At 42.0% G+C, this 25,716-nt stretch overlaps 1 pseudogene; it reads left to right on the forward strand.

The window, feature by feature from the left end:
• The window catches only part of LOC142150801 (uncharacterized), a 712,033-nt pseudogene that overhangs the window by 366,729 nt on the left and 319,588 nt on the right, over positions 1–25,716 (forward strand).

Here is a 25,716-nt window from a genome sequence, read left to right on the forward strand (position 1 = left end):
AAAAAATTATGCAACAAAAACCAAACCTCACTTTATATTGCATTTTATATGTTTCTTCCACCTATAACGCCGCTTTCTTTACATAACTGGATGATTATAAGGGGGTATATATTAATATCATGGCAATATATTATATAATATTGTTCTATTACTTTACAGGGGCTGATTTATAAACATATAAAACTCTATTTTGCTTTACAAAACTGATGTTTTTGCCAGCAAAAGGATTTGAGCAGAGCCCTGGGTATCATAGAAACATATAATTTGACAGCAGATAAGAACCACTTGGCTCATCTAGTCTGCCCATTTTGTAACCCATGGTAACTTCTAACCCTATTTAATCCATATTTTTTTTAAGGCTATCGTTTTGTCTATCCCAAGCATGTTTACATTGCTCTACTGTATTAGACTCTACCACCTCTGATGGAGGCTATTCCACTTATCTATTACTCTTTCTGTGCAGTAATTTTCCCCCAAATTTCCTCTAAACCTACATCCCTCCAGTGTCAGTGCATGTCCTCGTATTCTAATATTTATCTAACTTTGAAGAATGTTTCCCTACTGTATCTTGTTAAAACCATTGATATATTTGAAAGTTCTCTCATGTCCCCCTGTCCCTTCTCTGCTCCAAACTATACATATTAAGATCTTTTAGTATTTCCGGGTAAGTTTTGTGCTGTAGGCCATGCACCATTTTAGTTGCCCTTCTTTGTACAGTCTCTAATGTATTTAAATGCTTCCATATTTCCCAACATTTAGAGTCCCGAAAGCGGGACAAAATAAACCATGTCCCTATTCAGCCCAATCTCCTCCCACAAATGACCCATTTAAAAATGCCACCCACTTTCTTGTTAAGCCCTGCCCCTTTTGTGCACGCAAATGGGAATGTCCCTCCAAAATCGGGACCATTGGGAGGTATGAATACGCTTACCTGAACCTGGGACAGGTGGGCATCAAAACCAGAACGCATCTTGTATCTGTAATAACATGCATAGGGAGAAGTGACCCAGTAGAGCCAGTCACACACAGGTAGACACCTCTCTCTCACACACCCCAGTGCTCTCACCCTCTTCTTCCTCAGCTCCCGGAGTCTTTCCTTTCTCTTCAGAGCTTCTCCCTCCAGTCTCCCCACACTGTCCTCCATCTTCCCAAGATACAGTGCGCTCAGCAGCAACCACCAATCAGCGCTCTCCCCCTCCCTCCCCTCACGACTAGTCAGACCGAAGGAGTCGATTACCATGTGAAAAAGAAAAGCGGATTGCCGAGCACATCGATAAGTCCCTGAAACGACTAAAATAGATTTTATTGTTTATTACACCAGTATAGCATAACTCCCAACTGTCCGGATTCCAGCGGGACAGTCCACCTGAAATAGAGACTGACCGGCTGGTATCGGGAAATGTAGGAGGTATGTTCTGGAGATATGGCCTCCAGAACTGAACACGGTATGTTTTTTCAACAGTTGCACTGTTACATCTTTATTTCTGTTACTGATTCCTCTCCCTATGCAACCAAGTATCTGACTTGCCTTTCTCATTGCTTTGTTACATTGCTTATCTACCTTTAAATGACCTGAAATAGTAACTCCTAGATCTCTTTCCTCCTCATTAATTTCCATTAAAGTGTCATTAATACAATTTAGCCTTTGGGTTTTTGACACCCAAGTGCATGATTTTGCATTTCTTGGCATTAAGTTGTAGTTGCCACACTTTTGACCATTCATCTAGTCTACCTAGATGATCAGTCATTTGTTTGATCTGACACCCTGGCCCAAAGCTGGATTAAGACAGGAGTGCCCCTTATTAAAGTAATTCTATCGTTTTCAAATAAGCATTGCATAGGCGATTGTATTGTGTTTCCAACGCACAAAGTAATTTCTTTTAGCAGATGCAAAGTTTAACAGTTCAATACATGATTATAATATAATACAGTACAACCAATACCAAAAAGAGATAAATACATACCGCGCACCCACAGGTACCAGTGAACAGTATATCACTCTAGAATACTGTGGTCAGAGTAGACTGAAGCTAGTGGGAGCACAGCTTTGATTATATACATTCAGTGTTACAGAGAGAACAATGCAGATGACGTGGCTTGCTTCTACAGGTCCAGACTTCAGGCGGGTCCAGTGTAAACAGGTCATAGGCTAGTTCAAACAACCCCCTCAAAGGCTGAGGGTCAACATTCCAGATGATTCTCCCACCCAGAAACCAGTTACAACTAGTCCATTAGCATTTTACAGTTTGGTATCACTCTGACTATTTATTCCCTGACATCAATAACTAGAGTATGCAATATGCGATCTCTTTGGCGAATGAACCGGACAGCTGCTGATGAATAGGGGATTAAAATGATATCAGACATGACACATTTCCTATAACCTGAACCTTAAATAACACTGAAGTGTACATATAATCATGTTATATAAACTAATAATAAACTAAATACTATCTGCTCATAAATCACTGTATAACGGAACCAATATGAATATGAATTATATAAATAACTAAATGTTGTAATGCGAGTGTGTGCGTGCGTATTTTACCGTGCGATCGCAGTATTCCACGTGTAGCATGGCATACTGAATGCAATTGCACAATAAAACAATATTAACCAATATACTTCCGTTCATCCAATTATACGACTTCGACAGTTCCACCCTTTGATAGTATAATAAACTATCACCTTAAAGATTTTATATGCAGGATCCCAGTACCACGTTTCATTGCTATGTAATGCAAGTCCCCCTTGGTGTATGACCATGCTGTCTGTAGATCTAAACAAGTTATCATAAGAGAGAGTCTTAATCCTCAAAACGATTTCTTCTTTTACTATAGACCGTATACTTCTGGAGCTTGGAGATAACCTTTTGTATGCCCTTCAAGGGTGCAATAAAACACTTAATACATTATTTGGAAAGGTGCAAGGTACAGTAGAACATGTATCAGCTATACAGAATTCTCTACTACTGTTCTTCAAGTTTAACAGGTTCATCTGTCCAACGCATGTCTTTAAGCTCAGAATACATTTAAACACTTCATGTTCATCAATAACATCATCCTATGTCTATCAATAATGTCATATACAATCTCCTTCAGCTTGCATTAATAAACACACTTCTAATAATGTCATCAGTTCTTTTCATCAACACTTGTGGGCCGGGCTATTGTCTGTTCGTTCTTCCCAGTCTCCCAATACTCAGGTTTCTTTGTACGTGAAATAGCGGTTGGCTTGCCAAACATTGGGAGACTCCAGATTAAGGGACCTAGGTGTCGTACTTTTCCCCTAGTGACCTCCCACCCATAATTCGAGTACCTCAGGAATATTTAGTGGAAAGAGAACTAGTCCTACTTGGTATAATCACTGAGGTACATGAGAGCACCCCCAGCACTTGTTGGTCTACAACCTTACCCACCCAAGTATGATAATCATTCTCAAGGATGCCTGCTCAAGTCCGAATATTACTGGACTGGCATCGCTGGGTGTACCTCTCTTTAACTATGGGGTCAACGTACTTACAGACGTAATGCTACTCAGACAATAGCCCCTCACACTTTCTCCAAGCTTTCCAAATTTTCCTTTACCCCTGAATTGAATAGAATAATTGGCTGGACCGATTGTGCTACTAACTTCTCCTTCATCCCCAATATCATTACCTGAACCAGCGTCTGTCACCTGTCAATAATTAAAAGAATTGACCGTCCTGAAAAGAGAATGTGATGAGAGAAACACAGAACAGGAAACATACAACTTCATGCTGGACAACTGTCTTAGCCTTTGGCTCAGGTGCTACTAACTGCATTCGAGGCCTCCCAGAACAGATTCATGAGTGCACTTGGACCCTTCTCTGAGTGTTGGCCCCTCTGCAGTGGGTGAAATGGGCACCAGTGTGTCTCTGATACCCTTGAAGTCATGATGCTGGTAGCCTACACCTGGTACCTGTTTGTCAAATAACCTGAGCCTAGGAAATTACTGTTCCACAAATTACTCTCCCAGTCCAACATCCTGACAGTTAGTGTAAGTTTTCAGGAAACAGTGTTTTGAACATTCTATGTTGCTGTCTCACTGTTTACCTTCCCTTTCGAGGTCTAAACTAGTCTCTTAGTTACAAACTCATCCCAAGAGGGGTCAAGAACATTTCAAAAGTCAACAGGTTAAGAGGCAGCCCAGGAGTGATCTTGATAGTGGGGAAGGACTAGTGGCCAAAGCTATCAGCCCCTTCAATCAAATTTCAATCCTCATTCTATTCAATTCGTTCTAACTAATACCGTTACTTTATGTTCACACTGGTTTGTAGCTAATCAAAAGTATGGAATTTGTTACTTCTACTCATACATTATACATTTATTATCAATAACATGAATACCCCTATCACCTATTATAACTCTAGGGCTATCACATTGAATAACAAAAGCTTTGAGTATGACATAGTAATACATTAGACACATTTCAATACACCTTTACCCAGACATATTTCATCGGTACACCAGTGTATACTTGAGAATCCTGCGAGGTGGTAATTGGATGACGTGGATTTGTTTCACCTGGAGAAATTCTTCAGGTAACCCAAATCTTCATATATTAACCAATATGTGTATGCGTGCATGTGTGTGTGTGTTCACATTTTAAAACAAAAACAATACAACGAAAAACAAAACAAAACATAGATTTGTCAGCTGTCACATAAAACCCTGCTGTCTATTTGACAGCTATGTTCGCCCTGGTGTGACAGCCATGTATAGTCGTGTGTGTGTAAGTGTGGATTTTACTAGCAGCTACTTCAGTTGGTAACTGTGTCACTGTGTAAAGTCCTCTATGTAGTGTCCTACTCATGTGCTGGTATTGCTATAAAAGATTTTTCAGTCAACTCAACGTCGCTCCCTAGACTAGAAAAATGCTGTAGACCAATGTATATCAATCGATTTTCCCTCTGCCAACTCACATGCTATTTTCAGTACCCCACATTCAGCTACTTGACTAAGTGAGAAAGGAAAAGGAGTCTATCTCTATAACACTGTCACTCACCAGACTGTGAGTGCTTCTTCCCGTGTATTTAGGAACCGTGGCCGTCCACCATCCTGAGGGTCTGCGCATGCGCAGCCCTTTCAAACCTTCAGTACCTGTCCCTTTAGTTAATTGGCTGATCAGGCAACACTCCCTATTTAAAGCACCTGAGTTCCATTCCTCGTTGCCTGATCTTGGAGTCTCATTCCCCATGAGCCTCTGAAGGTGTTCCTGTGTTTCCTCGTGTATTCAGCGCTGCTGATTCCTGTGGTTTCCAGACCACTTCAACTCTCCTGTGGTTTCCAGACCACTTCAACTCTCCTGTGTTTCATCGTGACTGTATTAGCTGATTCCTATCCGCTGCCTCCGTGCACTACAGTCTTCAGCTCACTTCAACTGTCCTGTGTTTCATCGTGACTGTATTAGCTGATTCCTATCCGCTGCCTCTGTGCACTACAGTCGTCAACTCACTTCAACTCTCCTGTGTTTCATCGTGACTGTATTAGCTGATTCCTATCCGCTGCCTCCGTGCACTACAGTCTTCAGCTCACTTCAACTCTCCTGTGTTTCATCGTGACTGTATTAGCTGATTCCTATCCGCTGCCTCCGTGCACTACAGTCGTCAACTCACTTCAACTCTTCTATGTTTCATCGTGACTGTATTAGCTGATTCCTATCCGCTGCCTCCGTGCACTACAGTCTTCAGCTCACTTCAACTCTCCTGTGTTTCATCGTGACTGTATTAGCTGATTCCTATCCGCTGCCTCCGTGCACTACAGTCTTCAGCTCACCTCAACTCTCCTGTGTTTCATCGAGACTGCACCAGCTGATTCCTATCTGCTGATCTCCGTGCTCAACAGTTCCAGCTCAGCTCTACTCTCCCGTGTTTCATCGTGACTGCACCTGCTGATTTCTATCCGCTACCTCCGTGTACCTGCAGAGTCCTGCTGGCTGCTACTCATCAGTTCTACTCGTGTCTGCAACAGCTGATCCGCTCTCCGTGCTTCTCCGTGTTCCTGGCGGTGTCTACTCGCCAGTCTGCATCGGATCTACGCCTCGCTGCTTTCATCTCGTCTAGACCATCGCTACTCTTCAGGGTTCTCCAGGAGTCCAGTTCTACATACTACTGCTTCCTGAGTATTTGTTGCTATCCCTGCTGGTCTACCTACCTGTGCGCTGCACCTACTTGATTACCGCTTCACCCTCCAGGGACTTCGCATCCTGCCGGCCTCCAGCCGTTCAGGTATCTCTGCACTCCTGTCTGACAGCCTGCTCCTGAACCACGGTATGCATACTTCTCATTGACTGTGCTGGTGTATTGCATATCTTGCTGGACTGAGTTGTTCTCCTCTGGAGCTTACTATCCGCTGAGACTATTGCCATCATTGACTGTGTTATCTTTTGCCCGGATAGTTCCTGTGACTTTGTATTATTGTGCAGTGCTGTTCAGTCATTACTATATTGTGCATGTCATCGTGGATCAAGTTCAGGGTGCCCGTGTATCCTCTGTATTGCAGTCTCTCCCCGTGCTCCTCCTCACATATATATTCAGTGGTACAACTTGCTAGAGGCAGACCACTGATCCCTGTTTCCTGTGTCACCTGTTCCAGTGTCCTCTCACATAGCAGTGGTACAACTTGCTAACGCAGACCACTGACTCCCCGGATACCTCCACCTGGATTCCATTCCTTCACCTAGACAGCGGTACAACTTGCTAAACGCAGACCGCTGACTCTCATCACCTCCTCGTTGCTGTTGGACATTCCTCTTCACTATAGCAGTGGTACAACTTGCTACCGCAGACCACTGACTACCCTCACGTTTCCTTTGTCCATTCAGTTCCTCGTGTACTACTACATATATATTACCAGTGCTGCTAGTCATAGACTTTCACGAGCATCTCTATCATCTGCTGTCTCCTGTTCCGTGATCACCCCGCTACCAGAGTACCATATTACCATCTATACTGCTCTGGTAAGCCCATCACCTGGTGATCCCTGGGTAAAGACTCCTAGTGCCCGTGACAAACACTTTCCTCAAATATAACAGTACCCAGTACATGTCTGTCTAACAGTGAAAAAATATAAAACACGAAAATTCTTCATTTTCTAGGGTTTCACATTATGTCGTATCTTGTGGCAAAAATCCTACTCCAATGTTCTACACAGAGATGCATATCTGTATGTCTAACCTCCAGCAATCTCCTGTCCACACCCTTTGTGCATACATATAAAGGCACATTTTTGTACAGGAGGCACGAAACACAAAAAAGCAAAAAAAACAAAATAGATATGCAATCTATAAAACATGAATCGTATTTCCACACAAAAAAAACTTTCTGCTTAACATTAGCAGCTTCTATACACATAACACCAAACCCCTAACTGTTTCTGTAACTCATGTCAATCTAGTGTGTATATCCCTGAGTTTGTCTTATGTAAAAAAAATGTCTTAGTCCCATTAATGAGACTGTGTCTTTGTCTTTTCATATCTCTATAAAGAGAAGAGAGAGAGACAGAGAGAAAGATAGAGAGATACTAGCATAGATGTAAATAATGAGAAATAAGAAAGCAATGAGTAATAAGAATACAAAGATTTGAATACAAGGGTTTGAAAACAAATAGACATGCAAAAAACTAGATTTTTACAGTAAACATGACAGCTGGATTGGACACTATGGGACAATGGCTGTATTCATTTCACTAATCCCCTTAGCTATTCACCAAACTATGACTCCTCCCCATACTTGACTAGAGGGTCTTACATCAACCGTGCAATCCAGTGTCGTCCGTCATTTGTTCATTAAGAACTCGGTATCACCATAACTACATACCTTTGCAACAGACTTCCTGACTTATAACAGAGAAATGGAAAAAAATTAACTCTTGGTGACTCATCTGAGATACATAAAACGATATTTTGGAGCAAAGTATGTACATACTTCATTTTTGGATAATGATTCTCAGCCAAACAAATTATCATGAGTCACCGCAGCCTAAAACAAAGAGTGTTCCAATGATCCATTGTTAATTTGTCTTTTAAGAGTAATTTTTCTATTTCTCTATCCCACCCCCTTAAGCACTAAGTCTATATTCCTTTTGTGTACCCTTATCTGTGAGAAGAAAAAACAAGATAGTTATCTTAAAACAGGAAACCAAAACAAACATTTTCATTCTTTACCATCGGCCAGCGATCAGGAAAGCAAACGTGATAACATAAAACAAACAAGCAAAATAAACAAAGTATACTTTTTAAATCACTTTTTCTAAACCTGCACACTGATACTTACCACAGATTAACATTTACCCCACCTGGTCGTAGGACTACAGGTCTGACCTAACCTCTAGGGTTGGCTATAGTTCTCCCCCAAGGCATTGGCTGCTATGAGGTGCGCAGGCAACTGTTGAGAAGCCCCTGAGACTTGTGTGCGCCGTCTCTGTGGGTGTCTGTGTGATTCCCCCTTAGATGGCCCAAGTCTCTTTGCTTCCGCTCTTGTCATTGTACAGTCCTTTGCTTGGTGTCCCGTTTTAGTGCATCTAAAACATTTCCTCAACTCATGTTGTTTCTGTTCCTTAAACCAAGTGTTATATTGTGGTCGTGTGTGCAGTCCCTCTGGTGCTGGGATACTTACCATCATTACCCTATCACTTAGTGTCTCTTTTGTTTATTTATACTTCTATCATGTACTATAGCTGACTCCCTGAGAACACTTACAGTGATTCCTCTCCAGTGTGGTAATGAAGTTTTCACCCTTGTTTTCAAGTTTTCCCTGAGGCCATCCATTAGAACTGAAACAGCAACCTCCCTGTAGTGTACATTATCTTTTATGTCTGATACCCCAGTGTATTTGGCCATCGCTATCAGAGCTCTGTCAAAATAATCTGTTACCTTCTTACTATCCTCTTGTTTAATAGTGAAAATTTTACTCCAATTCACTACCACAGGAAAGTATAAAGCCAATTGAGAAATTAATATTTTCAAGGTTATCGCCCTCTGTTGAGGATCTATCCTCCTCCAACATACAATCCTTAATAAACTTTTGTATATCAGTATTGAGAGGAAGACAGGCCTTCAACATTACTCACCAATCATTATTAGTTGGCTTGTACACATTACCATAAACTCTAATAAACTTCTGACATTTGGCCAAATCTTTTATGGGATCAGGGAAATCAGACAAAATTGAAAACATTTCAGACCTAGTCCATGGATCATGCTTTGCTACATGTTTTAAGGGAATTTCACCATCTCTGTCCGCTTTCCCATTGGGAACTGCTGTTGTGCGGACAGGATGCAGACCAACTAAATCACTAAATCCTGAACTAGTTGCTGGAATTGCTGTTGCAGTACAATGAATGTCCCCCTTTCTATTAATTTCCATATTATTCTCACCGATTTCAGCCGCTGCCCCTGCTGGTGGGATTGTTCCTTTTCCTTGTCCGTGTGGTGCCCCTTTCACATTACCAGCATGAGCAATGGCCGAAATGACGGTGGGTACATTTCTTTCTTCTGAAACATTGCTCTTAACACGACTTAATACAACATACAAGTTACTGGTTACAGTTTTTACAGTTTTGGTATTGGCTGTACCTACCACCCCAACCGCATTTGGCGGCGAGGGCGCGCATGCGCTCAGTTCTCCATGCTTTGCAGCGCTCACTTCCGTTGTGCGCGCGATTTGCGCCACGCCTACTTCCGCTGAGCACGCGCTCCCTTGCCACATGTACCCTTCTTGTTGCCACAATTTTAAACAGTCATCATTTTCAATTCTCGTTTTTATTAATTTAATCAACCATACCTTTTCTTTAACATTATTCAGTACCTCTGAATCAAAACTCCCTATTGTTGGGAAAGGCCTAGCACAATCTTTGGTCATCTTGACCCACGTGTCGCAATACGCCGCTGCGTATGCATCATATTTCTTACACATGAGAAATCTTGCTGGATCAATAAGGCCTTCCTTAGGCAGTACATTGGCCATCTCTAGAGTATGTTTATCACTTATTTTGAACAATACTCTTTATGCGGACCACAGATAACACCGTAGTGCTCTGTCCCTTCCAGCAAACAATTTCAACCCCTTGCTATAAACAATCTACCGCTAGAGATCTCTAATGGCCGTGGACGTATTTCTTATAGCCGCGTCCACTCACTTCTCGCACCAAACGAGGACCCCTAACACAGAAATATCACTGTGGGCCCCATGGCTATCAGCTCCTCGATACCCTGGCTCTACCACAAAATCTGTTAAGTTTATTATAACTGGTAGCACAAAACCGATACAATCAATCAGCCTTTCCAATATAATTCCTCCAAGCTGCTCTCTCAATTCACAATCACGGTTGTCCTTACCGTGTGGTTAGATCGCACCGCTTACTGATACTAATTAGCAGTAAACCTTGCAATCTATTGGGGGCGCTTGGCGAAAACCTCCTTCGTTTTCGCCTTCGGTATACCTGCCCCGTATACCGTCCTTCAGTTGGGCAGCCTGCCTCGTCAGACAGCAACTGAGCACAATCAACAATAAAACAGTGTATCTACGTCACAAAATCACACAATATACACCTTTTCTGCGCAGAAAATCAAACTTCCCAACAAAAGTAATAACGCTTCAGAGGCCTTAACAAGTGATCATACTATGCATGTATGACAACTATCATAACGATTGTTTAACCTCGTGGCAATATTACCGGAAGTACACATACCCTATGCAATGCAATACACTTTAAAACGTAAAACTACAATAAAAAGAAACATTTTTCTTGTCAAGTTAGCGTTCCTTCAGATTATGCAAAAACGGACATTCGGTTTCGCAAAACACAGAGGGAACAGCAGGTTTTGAACACATTACGTTCTTTCCCGTATGTGACACGTCAATCCACCCTTTGTTGAGGAACTGAAAACCGTAAGTGTTGCATACCTGCCGATAACGTAACCTTACCTTCGAGCCCCCAAATTATTAAAGTAATTCTATCGTTTTCAAATAAGCATTGCATAGGCGATTGTATTGTGTTTCCAACGCACAAAGTAATTTCTTTTAGCAGATGCAAAGTTTAACAGTTCAATACATGATTATAATATAATACAGTACAGCCAATACCAAAAAGAGATAAATACATACCGCGCTCGCGTGCGCTCGCTGCGCTCCCACAGGTACCAGCGAACAGTATATCACTCTAGAATACTGTGGTCAGAGTAGACTGAAGCTAGTGGGAGCACAGCTATGATTATATACATTCAGTGTTACAGAGAGAACAATGCAGATGACGTGGCTTGCTTCTACAGGTCCAGACTTCAGGCGGGTCCAGTGTAAACAGGTCATAGGCTAGTTCAAACAACCCCCTCAAAGGCTGAGGGTCAACATTCCAGATGATTCTCCCGCCCAGAAACCAGTTACAACTAGTCCATTAGCATTTTACAGTTTGGTATCACTCTGACTATTTATTCCCTAACATCAATAACTAGAGTATGCAATATGCGATCTCTTCAGCGAATGAACCGGACAGCTGCTGATATATAGGGGATTAAAATGATATCAGACATGACACCTTTCCTATAACCTGAAACTTAAATAACACTAAGGTGTATATATATATATAATCATGTTATATAAACTAATAATAAACTAAATACTATCTGCTCATAAATCACTGTATAACGGAACCAATATGAATATGAATTATATAAATAACTAAATGTTGTAATGCGAGTGTGTGCGTGCGTATTTTACCGTGCGATCGCAGTATGCCACGTGTATGCAATCGCACAATAAAACAATATTAACCAATATACTTTCGTTCATCCAATTGTTGTATGACTGAACATACAGCCCACTAAATACTTTGTAACCAATTATACGACTTTGACACCCTATAATGTAACATGGTTATCATTTTAGACAAATGCACAGGCAAAACTGTGTGCACTACAGTTAGGTGCACGCAGCTCTGCCTTCACAAGCAGCACAGTGTGAAGCGGGACATACTTTCCAATTGTCCTTACAGCCAGACCAAAACCAAATTCGGGACTGCCCCACCAGAATCAGGACAGTTGGCAGACTGTCCGGCTTTCTCCTACCTTTCTCCTACCTGTTCTTGCCACTTTCTTGGTTGTTGGTGTCTTTAGATTAATTGCTGCTTGTCTGGATCCTGGAATGTTGGAGGGCTATCTGGAGAAATAATGGGTACATAATATGTAGAAAACTCCCCCCAGCTCCAACATTAAAATAGTAGTATTCACATTTGACAAATAGATCTATTTCCCTCCAACCAGCCCTGACATTAAATTAATAGCATACACATTTAATAAATAGACCTATTTCCCTCCAACCAGCCCCAACATTCAATTAATAATATTCCAAAATAATAAATAAACATAGTTTCCTTCTTCCAAACAGCGCCAGCGATAAATTAAATAGCATTTATGTTTAATAAACATAACCATTTCCCACAACCATTAAATAATTTATACTCACATTTAATAAATAGCCCTCCCCAAACTCAGCCCCATGTTCAATTAATAGCCCCAAACCACCCCAGCATTAAATTAAAAGTCCCATCGCCTCACCTTAAATTAATAGGCCTCAATATTTTTAAATTAAATAGCCCCACCATCACCCCGCAAATAAATTAATAGTACACACCATGAAATAATTAGCTCTGACCCACAGTCCGCCATTAAATTAATTAACTAACCTCCCACCCAAATTAAAACTCCCCACTCACTTCCCTCATGTTACGAGTTCATTGTGGAGAAGATTTTGGATTCCAAAAAAGTTCAGGGGCAGATTAATTTCCTTGTACACTGGAAAGGCTATGTGCTGGAAGAATTTTCTTGGGTTCCACAGAGACGCTGGCAAGCTCCTCAAGGAGTTCTTTAGAAAGGTTCCTGGGAAACCTGTATGTCGGGGTGCCTCGACCCTTCCTTAAAGGCAGTAATGCTCGAATCCAGTTTGACTTCGGGAATTCCAAGGGTTTGAGCCAACAGAATGTCCAGAAAGTTACCTGCTGCACCGCTATCAAGGAAGGCCGACAAGTCAGTGGAACGATGTCTGAAGGCTAAGCGTGCAGGGACTAACAGAGAGTTTTCCGAAGAGGTTATTTGGAGACCTAAACGCACCACTTCTCCAGCACTTGAGTCTAGGCGTTTTCCCGCCTTACTGGGACAGGAACGTACTAGGTGGCCTGATTGGCCACAATACAAACAAAGACCTAGTGAGCATCTTCTGGAGCATTCCTCTGGAGGCAGGCGATAAACACACAGCCGCATGGATTCAGGGGTATCCAGCAAAGAAAAATCGGAACTCGGTGATGAGCCAGGAGGTATTGATGACTCACGTTCAGTTTTCCGCTCTCTAATTCGACGGTCAATATTAATGACAAGCTGCATCAAATCTTCAAGTGAGGCGGGTACAGGATACTGAACTAGAAAGTCCTTAATTTGCTCGGTAAGGCCCAAACGCAATTGACTCCGCAGTGCCGGATCATTCCAGGCACAATCAGTAGACCAACGCCGAAATTCCCCACAATATTCCTCAGCGGAACGACATCCTTGCCTTAATGCCCGGAGGTGAGACTCAGCTGAGGCCACTCTGTCTGGGTCATCGTATAGCAACCCCAAAGCCTGGAAGAAGGCATCCACGGTTTGTAAGGCTGGACTTGTTGGTGAAAGGGAGAAGGCCCAAGACTGAGGATCGCCCTGGAGTAGGGAGATAACAATCCCTACTTGTTGCTGTTCGGAACCAGAGGAGCGTGGCCTCAGGCGAAAGTATAACCTGCAACTCTCCTTGAAGTTGCGGAAAACAGACCTGCTTCCTGAGAATCAATCAGGCAAATTCAACTTTGGCTCTGGAGGTACGCCAGAGGCCGCTTGCTGAGGTTGCAGGTCTCTGGAAGCCTCTTCTTGCGCTGACAAACGCTGGGCCAATCCCTGGATCATTTTATACACGGTGTCAACATGGCCAGCCAGCACTTGAAATGGAGACGATTTGATTCCGCTTTCCTCCATTAGAGTTGGTCTCCGGAATTTCTGTTATGGCCGGTTATAATGTTAGGAACTCCCAAGCCAGTACAGTGAAACTCGGGGACTACTCTGAAGGCCCGGTGTTCGCTGGAGCCCCTAGTGGTGGGGACAGACTGGGCTGCGGGCCGACCGAGGGTCGAGTAACGTATACTGGCTTAAAGGAGTACCCAGGAGTGGAGTGATTGGCGGGCTGCAGTTAAGCAGAATCCTAGGTCAAAGGGTCACAGGCACAGATGCAAAATCCAGAGACAAGCGAAGGGTCAGACACACAGGCAGAGAAGCAAAAATCCGAAATCCAGGCAAAAGGTCGAGGTCAGAAGAGAAGGTCACAGGTCCAAGAACAAGCAGGGGTCAAAACACGGGTAGTCAAATCCAAGGTAGCAAGAACCAAACGGATAGCACAAGCAGGCAGCAGGACTGAGGACAGAACGCTATAACCGGCAATGAGATAGCAGACCTCATTGCCTTAAATATACAGGTGAGCCAATCAGAGCCTAGCTCTGCAACTACTCCCAGGAGCTGACTAATAAAATAATTACAGCCTAATAGCCAGCAGGCTATTAGGTCCTTCTGCGCACGCGCCCGGCTGTCCCCTGTTGCCGGGACGCGGCGCTACACTGCTGAGCGTCTGGCCGTTGCCTCGGCAACGGTCGGGAGTTGAAGGGAAGTGACGTCCCGGTCGTCATGGTGACGGGGCAGGCAGGAAGCGAGCTGCGGCAGCTGAGAGTACCGCCGCTGCTCGTGACATTCTTGTCTCAACTACTGCAACCTTATCCTTACTGACCTCCCTCGATCCCATCTTGCTCCTCTTCGATCTATACCTAATGCTGCAGCTAGACTTATCTTCCTCTCTTGCCACTCCATATCTGCTTCCCTCTCTGCCAAACCTTACACTGGCTCCCCTTCCCCTAGAGAATCCTCTTCAAACTCCTCACACTCATGTACAAGGCCCTCTTTAACTCTACTGCTTCCTAGAACTCCAACCTCATCTCCATACATACTCCCTCCTGCCACCTCTGGTCGGCATGACTGTCACCTTTCCTCCCCTTTGGTAACAACATCTCGCTGTCCAAGATTTCTCCTGTGCTACCCCCCACCACTGGAACAATCTGCCTCTTTCTATCAGACTATCCCCCATCCTGTATAGCTTCAAACAGTCTTTGAGAACCCACCTGTTTAGAAAAGCCTACCAGACCTCCACTTAACCATTCCACCATGTAGTATACCTCACACTCTTTCATAGTCCATCTCTCCCACTCTTGCTTCTTTGCCTCAGATGCCCTTACATTGACTTAACCCATGTGTCAACTGTTTGTCTACCCCTTTCCGTTGAAATTGAAAGCTCTAGTGTGCAGAGCCCTCTTTCCTCCTGTTCTCATTATCTATAATCAGAAAAAATACATAACATAGTGTAGTATTTTAAAAAAAAGTTAATATATTCAAAAATAAATCACCAATTTCATATAAGTGGAGTAAATAAAGTGCTTTCATATGACTTTACAGTGAACAATTTTCTAAAGTGATTTTCCCTTAACCAATCTGTATTGCACTTACAAAAAATAAATAAAAATACGCTTTTAATATTATTCCTAGACTGTTCCTTGTTAAATTGTTTCTTGTATCAGCAAGCAGAGTCCAAGATGCAGTCCTTATGTTCAATTAGTTTCACCTATATCATGATAATGTAATCCAGGCGATGGTTCTGCCTATTGCCGATTTAAAACTGGTATTTTTAGTGTGGTCATTATAAGTGACATAATTTTTGGATAGAGAGATTTATCAAAGTCGCCTTTTATGTGGCGCTCACTAAGTCTGCTAAAAATAGTGCCAGTCTGTTAGATGGTAAGTATACATTTTTTGGTTGTCACTGTTATAGGGTTTGCTATTTTAACGTTGGTGTTAGCTGTGTTGGCTTTTAAAGAGACAAGAAAACCAACCACACCCTTTGGCACACACCCCTTGGTGCCCTTTAATTGGACTATTGCATATTGTACCATATTTGCTAATGCCCTATCACGTTCTTTTGACGACTCCGGTACTCTTCCTCCTCCTCAGCCTCTACCCATCCTCAATTCGGCCAGGATTGTAGCCCTAACGAAAACTTCTTTAGAACTCTTCTCCCAGGGTGTTCTTTTGTGGAAGCTCATCTACGACACAAAATTCTTCGGTGGGCTAACGCGTCTAAGTTTGCTGGCCATGCAGGAGTCAAGAGGACCAGTGCCCTCCTTTTACGACATTATTGGTGGCCCTCCATTCGCCTTGATGTATGCAAATTTGAGGCCGCTTGTGACATTTACACCCAACATAAGGTTCCTAGATGATCGCCCCAGGGTCTTCTTCATCTGCTCTTGGTCTAGTGTATCAATGGACTTCATCAAGGAACTCCATCCCAGTGCGGGTTATAACTCTAATTGGGTAGTCATAGACAGATTTTCTAAGATGGCGCATTTTGTTCCTCTAACCGGGTTGCCCTCCGCTTCTCAATTGGCTCTCGTCTTCATAAAATAAATTTTTAGACTTCACGGTTGTCCTCAAGAGATAATTTCTGACCATGGTGTCCAGTTTGTGTCACACTTTTGGAAAGCCTTTTGTAGGAATATGGGCATAAACCTAAAATTCTCTTCTGGTTATCACCCACAAACCAATGGCCAAACGGAACGGGTGAACCAGGATTTGGAAAGTTTTGTATAGTGCTTTTCCAAAGAGAATCAAGACAATTGAAGTGATCTTCTCCCCTGGTCCGAGTTTTCCCATAATAACCACATCCATTAGTCTTCTGGTTCATCCCCCTACTTTGTGGTTTTTGGGACCCACCCCATCTTACCTGTTTTTTCTTCCAACTCTACTCCTGCCACCACGGCCGCTAATTCTCTTTGTCGAGATTTTTCGCGCATTTGGTCGACCACCAAAGAAAATTTGCTGAGTTCACCTCTGCATTATAAACAGTTCAGTGATCGGCATCCGAGGCTCCTCCCTGCTCTTCATCCTGGCGATAAGATTATCCACTCGGAACCTAAGATTACAAATTCCCTCTATGAAATTAACACCTCGGTCTCTTTTCCATCACCCATGTTATTAATCCTGTAACTGTCAAACCGTGGGTACCTGCCTCACTCAGGATCCACAACACCTTCCAGGTTTTGCTTCTGAAGCCAGTAATCCTCAATGAATTTGTTCATCGGCCTCCTCGTCCTTCTCTGATTCTCTCTACTTTGGGTGAAGAATTTGACATCAGCCATATCCTGGATTTCCGTATCTCTCGAGGAAAGAAACAATTTCTGGTTCATTGGAAAGGATACGGTCCTGAGGAGAGATCTATTGAAGAGATTTCTCAGGACTTCTTCTCAATTCTGGAGGAAAGATCGGGGTACTGTCAGGCGCCGTCCCTGTGCTCTTCTGTCCGCACAGGGACGGCCGTCCGCTCTGAAGGAAGTCGCGTCTGGTTGCTTAGCAACCAGATGTATCAGACCCAGCCGCCCAGCGGCCGCATCTGCACATGCGCGTCCCGCCTGACAGCCGGCGGCGGCAGCTGAAATCACCACCGCCGGCGCTTACAATTTCCTTAGTTTCTATATAAGGGAGGCTCTGGCACTATTAGGGTGCCAGAGTATCAGGTCTCCTCACTTCAGGCGTTTATGTGCTTCAAGCATCTTTCTCTATCTTCCTGGTTTTGGACTCGGCTTTCCTTGACTCTCCCTTTGAATTCTCCCTTTGGCTTGGTAACCTGCTCCTGTGTTTTGACTCCGGCCTGTCTGACTATTCTCCTGGATCTCCCTGGTACTGCGCTGACCGCACGGCTTGACCTTGGCTCTCCTGACTATTTGACTACTCTCATCTACCTTGCTCATATCCCTCCTTGAGAATCGCAACCTGCGTGCCTCCCGCAGCTAATTAGTACGGTTAATTCCAAACAGATATGCAGCGTAACAATAACAGTCTATAGCGGGTATGGATACCGCTGCTGAGAGTGGAAACTTGTCCTAGCGGATATGCAGAGTAAACGTAGAAAGTCAATAACAGATAGGCATACCGCTATTCAGTAGAACAGTCTGTCCACAGGAAGATGCAGGGACTGCAGAGACGCTGAACAACAGAGACGAGTGTAGGAACCACAGGTGAGTAGATCCGGTAATCAGAGTCCAGCTGAGGACACAGGCAGGAAACAGGAGACTGTAGCAGGTATGGAAACCAGCGATGAGTAGCACAGGGAATCCACAGGAACTGAAGACACTAGTAGTACACAGGAGACAGTAGCGGGTATGGAGACCAGCGATGAGTAGAACAGGAATCAGCAGGAAACTGAAGACACTAGTAGAACACAGGAGACAGTAGCGGGTATGGAGACCAGCGATGAGTAGAACAGGAATCAGCAGGAAACTGAAGACACTAGTAGAACACAGGAGACACCTTCAGAGACTCACAGGGAATGAGACTCAAGATCAGGCAATGAGGTAATGAGCACAGGTGCCTTAAATAGGGAGAGTTGCCTGATCAACCAATTGGATTAAAAGCAACAGTCACAAGAGTTCTTGGGTGCTGCGCATGCGCAGTCCATCAGGATGGCGGACGGCCGCGGTTCAAGATAGGTGCCGGCAGGAAGGCTAGGGAGCCACGCACCAGCGTAGAGGCACTCACGGTCCGGTGAGTGACAGTATTTTTCAATTAATTAAACAGTTACTATGTATTAGATTTGAGAGTATCTAGATATCCCTCCCCCTCTATGGACCATTTGAAGCTAAAATTCTGAAATAGTAATGTTTCTGAGAGATCTTGCCAGCCAGCATTAAAGATATTTAGGGATTCTTTTAACAATGAAATAAAAAGGTAAATCAGATAAGGAATTAGAGTGTTTCCAAATTTCTTACAATATTGATTTGTAAGTCCGTCTGGATCCAAGATTTTTTTCATAGTGATTTGATGATTGTGAAGACATCCTTTACAAAGATGTAGGCCTTAAGGCCATTAAGTTGGGGGTTGGAGAATTTAAGTAGGGAGCAGGAGGATGTGCATTTGGTAGAAGAATAACTAATCTACTATATAAATGCCTAGTGGCGTGAGTGGAAAAAAAACCCAAAACCAAGCTGCAGTGCCACCTGCTGGGCAGAGTTATACACTGACCTATATATTTCTTGAAGGAGAAGTGACAGTTGGGAGTGGTTGGTGGTTGCCGGGGGTGACAGTGGGGAGTTTTTAACACCTTAAGTAGCTTGATGAAGGATGTGGCGATGAAGATGAAGGATGAGGTGATGGAGAAAAATGATGAGGTGGTGACATGTGGACAAAACCACGTTAAAAAAGGGCGCTTGCGTCGGGAAGTAACGCTCTTCCCCTGAGGAGGCCTGGGCTAGGCCCAAATGCATGACAAGAACCTTTTTAACACCTTAAGTAGCTTGATTTGACTAGAATGCATGAGTATCATGCACGGGTTAACTTGTAATTTTAATAATTTGTGAAGGTTTCCTTGATAGTGTCATATCCAAGACATGCTTTGTTGGTTTTATAGAAATCATTCTACTTTACTGGTATGATTGGTGTCTAGGAGCCTGTTGGCAAAGTTAGTTTTTCATAATAGTCAATATTTTAGTCAATTTCAAGGACTCCTGAATCTGTTCAACTTTGCCTCTTAATTTATAGAGGCTGTGTACTGTGAGTGGGCAGTAATATTACTGTATACTGACTTGTTTCCTCTTTCACAATGAGGCTACGGATATTAATATGAATAGTATGCCATGAATAACAGTTTTACGAGCTTCCCAAATTAGTGGCTCAGTGGTCAGCACTGCTATCTCACAGTGCTGGGGTCATGAGTTTGAGGACCTTATCTGTGTGGAGTTTGTATGTTCTCCTCGTGTTTTCGTGGGTTTCCTCCAAGTGCTTCGGTTTACTCCCACATTCCAAAAATATACTAGTAGGTTAATTCGCTGCTGACAAAATTAACCTTAGTTTATGTGTGTGTGTATTAGGGAATTTAGACTGTAAGCTGTAATGGGGCAGGGACTGTGTGAATTAAAAAATATTCTCTGTACAGCACTGTAGAATTGGTGGATGTGACAGGATGGACCGCCTATGCCACCCTGTCTGTAGTGTTGCTGGGGACCAGTTGGGCTTGCCTTGTCACCGTCCCCTTTTCTTTATCCCAAATGCGCCCTTTTACCGCACTAGGAGGAGCTTTTGCTACTGCCACCACTGGACTCGTTTGGGGCATCCAGAACTGCGTCCTTCTGGGTAATTCTCGCTGCTAGTGTACCCCCTTGCTGGTACACCTAGACTGATACCCCTGACCTCTTGCCTTCAGATCAGGGTTGCTGTGGATTGCTCCCCCTGGCCTATCATACTGGCAAGAACTGCAGGTAGCAGGCAAAGCGTTGGTACTGGATTGCTGGTCCCAACCTCAGAACTGGATAACGGATTAGATTGGTCTAATCTGTGGGGAATTACAGCAGGGTAAATAGGCGTCAAAGCAGGTTCCTTAAGCAGTTGATGTTTATTTGCACAAAATACAGTTAAACGCTAGTTTGTGGTACTAGCGATCTTTCAAAAGTTACAGATGGCATGATACATTTCATTCTAAAACATGGGCTCTTTAAATATCATTTTGGACACTAGCTTGGCAGGAGGTAATCCGGCCTCCTGCCCCTTTAACCAATCCAGACTGATTCATGCAGCATGCACATAAATCAGCCTGGAGGGGTTTAACACCTTTTTACATTGCCACTACGTCTGAGGTTTTCTATTGAATGTTTACCATCATCATAACATTTCTATAATGTTGCTTTGAACGCAATTTTACTTGCAAAATTCACATTCATCTGTGATCACTAGCATAGGGAGTCTACCAGCAAGTATAATTACCTTCTCCTGTCTTTGTCTCAACAGATGTTTTGGTCACTGAGCAATGAAAATTAATATGAGATTTTCTGTCTCTAGACAGTTGCAAAACCCAAATACGACAGACTGTCTCAAAAGTCCATACATTTTCATACAAAACGCATACCAATATAGGATAAGTACATATGTAATGATATACAAAGGTATATTGCATTCCTAATTAAAATTAATATCTTCAATAAGTTATTTCTACGTGATTCAGCCACAAATAAGTTATTTATATGTGATCCAGCACAGTGACGCTATATAAATGATGATGATGATGATGATAAAAGGGAAATTGCAGGTGACGGTTATTCTTTAAGTGCAGAACATAGGTCTGTGACAATTTCAGTGATCTGTAAAACGTAACTGTTAAGTCTCCACAAATAGTGACTTTTATCAAGTGATTGGTGATCTGACCATGTTAGAAGATTTTAGAGCATTTGTCTGGGAGATATTATTGTCTACTGTGTGGTCTATTAGGAAGTAGTCGATTAATAAAAATGATAGATGAGGGTGTGAATAAAATGTGTGGTCTTTTAACAGAGATTTTGGTGTTGCCAAATGTTAATTAGGGAGTGCACTTTATTATGGCTTCTAAAGTGTTTAGTATGTGACCTAGAAAAGGTGGAAGAGGACACAGTGAAAGACCTGTCTAAGGAAGAATCCTGTTGAAATGAGGGAAGCGTTTGGAGCATATGTGGAAGCTAATGTGAATGGAATACCTCCAATGAGTCCTGTTATAATGATGAAACATCCATGTATGTCGTTATAAACGTACTGACACTAGAAGGGGACATTGTTGTTTATTAAGATATCAACACCACTTTCCATGGCATGTACGGATACAAGGAAATAGTGTGGATAAAGTTTATGTAAAGTAGGATTCTTTGATTAAAAGTGGGTTTCTTGAATAAAAATGATGTTACTCTTCAGTTTAATCAGTTTATCCCATGCTCATTTTCTGTTTTGTTGGAATTTAAGATTGTAATGGGATAGGACAGTTTGAGAAATACTTTTAAGCACCATGGGGTAAATGTATCAATCTGCGGGTTCTTCAACACCCGCGTGTTCAGCCTCTTCCGCGATTAAATTTCAAGCGGCGCTGCATTGTAAAGGGTTAACTTCCCTTTACAATGCAGCACCGCTTGAAATTTAATCGCGGAAGAGGCTGAACACGCGGGTGTTGAAGAACCCGCAGATTGATACATTTACCCCCATGAGTCAAGCTGGAAGATGCTAAGTTATGTAGGGGAAATAAGATGTTCAGAGATCTAAGGTGGTAATGTAAAGTAGTTTAATATAGTGTAGGGACACAAAAAGAGAAAGATAAAAGTAACTTGCATAGTTCCTCTGTTAAGTACAAGAGTTCTACAGGAATATAACCTGCAGTCATGGGTTTTGGAGACAAGGTATAAGTTCAGCAGAGAAGCAAAAAAAAAAGACTGTGAGATGGCCGTAGGCAGCCCAGTGGAGTACAAACTACTGTGGGGTTCATTTAAGCCAGCAAGCCCTAGAAACATCAGATAGTAACAAGCAACATGAACAGTAAATATGTAAACAGACCTATCTCAAAATGATCAAGATATGGCAACATAGAACAATAAAAGTTGTGAACCACCAGATCATATCAAAGAACCAGCCAAACCAGTAAACTCCAGGAATGTTTGCAAAACTAGTTTAATTTACACTGGTCAACAATGGTTTTGCTAAATGGATAATTTTGACTGATCTGTATGTATTTTCTGGTGCAGATTCCAAAAATGAGGTCAGAATTTGTGCTGAGGGCTCCATTTTATTTTAACCAACATATTTGTTTTTTTAAAATCATACATTTTGCTCAAAACAACCCAGTATTTTTTTCATTTTTTAAAATGATTTATTTTCCGTTTCATTATGAACAAACAATCATGTATTACCCATTCCCTATGAATCATTTATTTATGTATATGCAAAAAAAAAAAGTAGATAAATCTGCTGTGTATATGATAAAACTGTATGGGTCACTCCTCCATTTTCAGTTTCAAAGTATACTGTGTGAATAAAAAAATGCCTGTTGTATAAATCATCCAAACTATTTTTGTTACATGTGTGGTGAATTAACTTTCAATTCTTAAAGAAGAAACATTACTCCTTCGGTAAGCAAATCATATGAGCTCTACTTTGGGTGTAAAATTGAAGATCAGGACAAAGCTTGGGCCCCTCATATCTGTTGTGCTTCATGTGTAACTTTGCTTAATAGGCTGAATGGTAAATCTCGTCACATGCCATTTGCAGTTCCAATGGTATAGAGAGAACCAAAGGACCATTTGACAGATTGTTCTTTTTGTATCAGAAGTAAGTTTAAGAATTCAGTTAAATATCCTGATATTCCTTCAGCCATCAGGCCTGTTCCTCACAGTGCAGAGCTACCAATTCCATTGGAACCAGAAGCATGGAGCTTAGATTCTTTTTTTTTTTTTTTTTGCATCAATATTTTTATCAAATTTTTCCAAGGGTGGAGCTTAGATTCTTAAGATGCTGGTGATGCAGAGTTTCCTAGAATAAGTGAAGAAAAAAAATCAAAGAGGGGAAATTAGTTGGACCACAAATACAAGAGCTCAAGAAGGATGAAGATTTTGAGAGAAGCTTGAACGAGTCTGAGGCAGCTGCATTGGGGATAATTAAAAAAATTGTGAAAAACTTCCTGGGAAATAAGAAGGCGGAGAACTACAAAGAACTAGTTAATGAACTTTACTACAGAGCCCTGGGATGCAATATGTCTTTGAAAATACATTTTTAGGATTTGCATTTGGACTTTTCCCAATGATGGAAACTTTCTACCAAGGAAAATTGAATCCAAATATGCTTGCAGATTACTGCTGGAAACTAAAAAGGTGCTTTAAGCTAAACACAGCAGAAAAAACACTAAAGGTTAATTTCGTAACTGCATATGTATTATATTGTAAATATTAAAAGGAAAATTAAAATGTAAATTATTTTTAAAAAGCATGTTACTGAAAAAAAACCCAGTCCTCCACATAAATTTGGCAAATAGATTTGAAATAAGTGCAAAAAATACTATAGAAACACACTATCAATTTAACATTTGGAAAGTAACATTTTGTCACCAGTATTAGTATTCTAACAAACATCCCAGAAAAGGGAAACATATTGAATATATATTTGTAAATAATGAAACAAAACACAGTAGTGTAATACATTAAAACTAGTGATAGATATTCAACATTGTGTATAAAATAGTAAAAAAGAGCATACATTTATATGGGGAAACAGATAAATGTGAGGAATACATCTTTATGTTGAAACAGCTTTGTAGAAATCAAAGTGGTAGAGGTAAAGATAGGTAAAGTAAATGTAACATGCTCATTAAGTAGGTATGTTGTGTCCAGAGATAAAAGTCTCCTCATGTCTGGATGGTCTACTGTGCTCCACCCCCTTTGGGGCTTGTTCTGGAGATTTGTTCAGAGATTGTTCAGCCTCACATCTTCCATTTCTGGAAGTTGTGAGTCTGAATGGAAATCCCAAATTGTAGTTGATCTTTTAATTTCTCAGAATAGTTGTAATTGGCTTTAGCTCCCTTTACCTCTGTAAAGTAATGCATGCAAGATCATTTATTAGTTTCAACACTTCAAATGAGACAGGGGCAGTTTTGCAAGTAGCAGAGTTCATGCTTTTTTATGTACAGAACAAAGTTATCAGAACATCTCTGGAGCTCTGAAATATCTTGTTTCCCAGACTAGGAGTTCTGTTTCTTGATAGATTGAGGTCTTCAATACTTAGTGCTAAAAATTGGAATAAGCATGCAGAGCCGGATTTAGAACTCATGGAGCCCTAGGCAAGATAATGGTTTGGGGCCCCCTCCCTGAAAAAATCCATAGCACTATAGTTTTTTAGCATAACATATACATATACATATATATATTTTCAGGGGCTGGCTAGCAGACTTTAGCCCGGGGGGCAAGCATATAGCACTGGCCCATTAGTAGCGGCCCATTTTTAAAGGGTGGTCTCACCACTGGCCCTGGAAGGGCCCTTTGGGGACCACTGGGCCCTAGGCAATTGCCTAGGTTGCCTAGTGGTAAATCCGGCCCTGTAAGCATGTTAGGTAGTCTAATTTATCTGAGTCAGACTTCCTAAAAGATATCAAAAAAGCAAGCTGAAATCATTTCTATCTGGTCTGACTCGGTGAGCTGTTCTGTCTGCGCCTGAAGCTCTTTACTCTGCATCTATTGGAGCTTAGGTGGCATTTTGAGCATTACACAGACCTCTTTATCTTTTATCTATGAAGCCACACAAATACATCTTCTGTTACTTATACCAGGCATGGAGAGATTTTGTATTATGCAGTCATCATACCATTAAGTAACCACAATCTCCCTGAAAATTATTATTAATCTTTATTTATAGAGCACCACATGAGGTTCGCAGTGCCCTACATAGGGCAAACAGCAAGACTGTACATGGTATAATAGTACAATACAGTAAACAAATAACACAAACTCACAACACAGCTACTGAGAGCCTGGAAAAACAAGAAAGGTAATGGGAACAGGAGGGAAGAGGATCCTGCTCACTAAAGCTTACAATCTAAAGTGAAAGTGCAGACACATGGGGTGAGTCAATGTAAGGGGATCTGAGACAAGAAGCAAAAAAGAGAGCAAGGGAGGATGAAAGAGGGTGAGGTATACTACATGGTGAAATGGTGAAGTGGAGGACTGGTAGGCTTTTCTAAACAGGTGGGTTTTCAATGACTGTTTGAAGTTGTACATGCTAGGGCAGTGGTTCCCAAACTTTTGCAGTTCGCGGCACCCTTAG

This window comes from Mixophyes fleayi, chromosome 4 (genome assembly GCF_038048845.1).
Source record: "Mixophyes fleayi isolate aMixFle1 chromosome 4, aMixFle1.hap1, whole genome shotgun sequence".
Lineage (NCBI taxonomy): Eukaryota > Metazoa > Chordata > Amphibia > Anura > Limnodynastidae > Mixophyes > Mixophyes fleayi.